This window comes from Quercus suber, unplaced genomic scaffold (assembly GCF_002906115.3).
Source record: "Quercus suber isolate HL8 unplaced genomic scaffold, Cork oak 2.0 scaffold_1103, whole genome shotgun sequence".
In the NCBI taxonomy this organism is placed as follows: Eukaryota; Viridiplantae; Streptophyta; class Magnoliopsida; order Fagales; family Fagaceae; genus Quercus; species Quercus suber.
In genome coordinates this window covers 26,215-30,775 of record NW_027070508.1, presented here as the reverse complement: position 1 = coordinate 30,775, position 4,561 = coordinate 26,215, and the positions used below count along the sequence as shown (strand labels likewise).

Sequence of the window (4,561 nt, the reverse complement as noted above, 5' to 3'; positions counted from 1 at the left end):
AACTTACCAGCTTCTATTGTTTAAAAGACTCAATTACTATTCTGTTTTGTGTAGCACTACTTCACTTATCCGATTTTCTTTCATGAGATTTATTTAGTCAAAAATTTACTCATAAATTCCAGATTCATACTTACTGTTTTCTTCAAACTCTGGAGTAAAAAACAAACTTTATTTTAAAAAAAGGTAGTAGTATAGGAATTTAGTACAAATCCTTGAGATTTATGAAACTAATGCTGAAAATCAAATATGCTCCTACACCTATAGAGAAATTTATAATAGCAGCCATCAAATTTGAACATTGCAGTAATCAGTGATTGCAAGAATTTACATTGGCACACTGGAAAAAAAAAGGTTTGCAAAATATTACACTACAACAACATTGCATTAGAAGCAAAGATGCCACACAAAAGTGAGAGACAACAAAAGACCAACTTACATCACGTCTAGCAAGATGAGGGCTATTCCATACGACCATTAAAACAAGCCCATTGAGTTCTCCTTTCTCAGCAGCTTCCCCAATTTCCTGCATGTAAGAATATTAATCAATAGTTACAATTATCCTACAAGAACATTTTGACTCAGATTACCACTTATGGAACATGCTACATGCTACAAAGGATGTATGACAATGGACAGCAATGAAATGGGATGTCCTTAGATATAAGACATAAATATTCCCTAAGTAATAAAAAGAAAAGCAGCCAAAAAAGAATAAGGAAATGGCTTTTACATTTCAGAAGGATTTCTATCAATCTGTATATACAAAAAACACTCTTTAGAAATGAACACATTCTCTTTATTTTAAAGCCTCAATCTCTTGATAGATTAAGCAATTTATGAGTTAATGGCTTTGATACTGTACATTCTGATTACCTTCACCACTTCTCCAATCTCTAGCAGCTCTGATGAAGCTGGAAACCAGTCTCTGGGCATTTTATTTATTCTGGATACCCTTTCTTGTGCGACAATACTCTTTAACCTTTCCTTTCTCTTTTTCCTCTTCCTGTTGACGTCTTCTATGCAGCTCCTCTGTGTTTTCCCGCTGCCGCATTTGCCATTCCTAGATATCACATGAACTCAACATAACAAGATTGTAGGTTTTATATTCAGGTAACATATTGTTATAGAAAGAATGCACAAGGTCTATACTCATAAATTAGGATATGGACCAATTTGCTAGGTTGACTGAGAAAATTAGAAAAATCCAAATGAAAGAGACCAGAAACTGGAGATTGAAAGCTCAGTACAAAGATGAGTTGAATGAGTGGTTGCTTAAAGTATCTTTAATACTTTAAGCAACCACTCATTTTGTAGTTACTCATTCAAAGTGTACATGTGTACAAGTGAATGTATCTTTTTGGTAGTTACTCTTTCTCCTGGGTTAAGAGAGAGCTTAATTTTATAGCACATTATCTTGCAAAGTGTACATGTGATATTAACAGTGTACTATGCTATAGGAACTCCTTCCTCCTAGCTGAAGTTTGTGATGCTTGGAGAAAACTGTTTGTTTGTTTCTTCTGTTTAATAGAAGTTGGTTTTAGCAACAAAAAATAAATAAATAAAAGTGGGCCTCAAGAATCTTTAGCCGCCAGTGTGATGCAGCCGTGTGATCAGAGCAGTTTTTTAAATGCCCCAACATCACTTATTAAAAAACAAAAAAACAAAAAGACAAAAAAAGAAAAAAAGAAAAAGAAAAAACATAAACATAAACACAAACAAAAATACAAGGAAAAGCAAGTTTCTTTGTTTTGCAAGGAATTGGCCAAGCTGATTGTTTCCATCTTCATTGGAAGGAGTCGAAGGACCTCGGGTTCTCGGACAAGACAACCTTGTACCACGACTCCCAGAACCTCCTTCATTATCCTGCTGTGAGGGGCCAGAACTATGCCCTTCAGAATGAGCAGCAAAAGTTTCCCCATCAATTTCAAAATTCACATCTGTTCCCTTTCCAGTTTCAAATAGCTGCTCCAAATTCTGACCAACGTTAGAAGGTGGTACTGCAATAGAGTAGATCTTAGGACCCTTGGTGTATGATCTCACAACACCTACACTACAGTGAACCTTGAGACAATCATCTTTGAGGTAGTCAGATGTCTCCAGATAAGTTCTTTTGAAAAATCGCCTGTAACCCCTACAACATCCAACAAACAAAACTATTATACCACATTTGCCACTTGATTACATTAAATGAGAAATGGAGCAAAGGTATACAACTGAAAATGATTGCATGTAGGTCATAAGTATAACAGGATAGCATAAAAACATTACAACCACAAGATGCATATAGTAGTCATTGAATCAAACATAGTTGTCACCTGAAAAGTCCATGGCAGGTATCACGCCTAATCAACAAGTTTTTGTTATCACAACACAATGTATGGTGAACTAATTAGATGAGCCAAATATTACATCTTGCTTCTATTAATCTCTTCAATAGCTCAAAATGAAACCATACACAATAAATAAACATTAACGCCAATACATTTTCAAGGTATTCATCAATGAAATTATATATATCTAGCCAAAGAATTACATATAAGAGAGTTCAAAACCCCTTACAAGCACTCAAAAAGAGTTCATGAATTAGAAAAACACCATCTGTCTGGTTCCATCTAATTCTAATGCGATATGGAATAATAAGATAATTCTACTGATCTCAATTTAATCTCATGGATATGTTTGTTGTAACATTGTAATTGCTAAGCTCTCTAGAAATTTATGAGTCTAACAATATATGCTTGTTGCCTCATATTTTATACATCATTTGTACCTATCAAAAAATATATTTTACACATTATTTGGCTTTCTTATGTCATATAGCTAGGAGGCAGAAAAGAGTTCATGTAGCAGACCCCTGCTAGTTGAGAAAGTTACTCATCCAGCAAGCTAACATTATATGGAATAAAGGCTTTATTGATTAAAGTAATACACACAAATTTTGAACAATGTTTGCCAGGAAATTACGTCTTTACATAAACAAGAAGGGGTTCTCATATTAACAATCCTAGCTCTCGTATTAACAATCCTAGCTCAGCTCTAAAATTCTAGCCCAGAAAACCATTACCTATCAAATTCAACAAGCATACCACCACCCACTTGTACATATCAACCTCTTTTAAAACTTCCAGTTCCACAACAAAAAAAAAAAAGAAGATAATTATAAATAATCATATGTTTGAATTTAATTAAGGGAAAAAAAAGTAATTAATATTTTGACAACTTTTTAATTTATCTTTTCCAATGGCCATATAATTTCAAAATAATCATGTGATTAAATTTAATTAAGAGAAAAGTTAGTGAACCATTTTTAAAAAGTTTTAGGAGAAAAAAAAAGTAAATAATTTTTCTACAGCTTTTTCAATTTTCCCGTTAACATGACCGTTTCAAAAAATTGTTATGTTTATTGGGTCATGTTCTTGGTAACACTCATTAACAAGTGCCCTACAGGATTTAATCATCAACTAAGAATAACTTAGCAAAGAAACAACAATCATGATAATTAGCATTAACACAATAAGCAAAAATAAATAAATAACCCACTACATAAACATAACAAACACTATCATAATCATACAATTATAACCAAGACCACCAAAAAAAAGACCCAAATTTAAAAAGAATAATCGATTACCACATGATACCGCGTTTTCTGATCGTGCAAGGCCCACTATCCGGCGGCCTACTGAACTGGGAATAAACCTTATGCCTCGTTTTCTCACTCTGATCCAAAAGCTTCAGTTCAAAAAGCGCTCTCACATCAGTGCCTTCGCTCGCCAAAACTATAAACAGCGAAACATACGTAGCATTGTCCTGCTCATTCTTGCCGTTCGGGTAAAAATAAATTTCCCAAGAGTACCCGCCGGCGGTGAAAGTATTGGACGCCACGCATTTTCCGATCCCAATACCTTTCAAGAGCGAGTACCCTGAGATATTGAACAGGTGGGACCCATTCACCGTCTCGGTCATCGACGTCGATGTCGTCATCGGAGTCGGAGTTGGAGCCGACCAAGACAAAGAAGATGAAGGAGAAGAACTCGCTGACATGGACTCCCAAAAGGATCTATCGGCTGAGAATTAGGAGAGACAATCGTACCATTTATAGCAAGGATCTGGGTATAGATAAAAATTTCGATGTTTGGTCGGTGAGAAAATCTAGTATTTGGTCAATTGTTAGAGAGAGAAATGGTTCAACGATGACTTTTGGTGGGATTGACCAACTTTTTATTTAGCTCAAAACTATTTGACGAGAGAAGGGAAATTATTAGAAATAGAAATAAAAGAAAAATTAGTCAAAATAATAATGAAAATTATGAATGGTATAAAATGTGTAATAAAGGCTATAAGTAGTAGTAAAAATAAATTAAATAGTAAAATAAATAATTTTTTAAATTTTATATAAAAAAACTAATTTTTAATTTAGAGCTAAATGCAGTTAAAATGTTTTTTTTTCATAGTGCTTTTATTTTTTAGCATAAAACCTACTTTATATTTTATTTTATAGACTTACTTTAAATATATTTTCTAATTTTTGATTGTTTTATATATCAGATTTTTTTTCTTC

The 4,561-nt window shown here is 33.4% G+C and overlaps 1 protein-coding gene across 1 annotated transcript in view; it reads right to left on the bottom strand.

Annotated features, from left to right (window-relative positions):
* Positions 1-266: 266 nt before the first annotated feature.
* The window catches only part of LOC112023309 (BTB/POZ and MATH domain-containing protein 2), a 14,611-nt gene continuing 10,316 nt past the window's right edge, over positions 267-4,561 (bottom strand). Inside the window, exons 2-3 of the transcript XR_010627333.1 lie at positions 874-2,131; positions 267-523 (exon numbers count right to left, since the gene is read on the bottom strand). The gene's annotated coding sequence lies outside the window, so the exon portion shown is untranslated. The remainder of the gene's footprint in view (positions 524-873; positions 2,132-4,561) is intronic.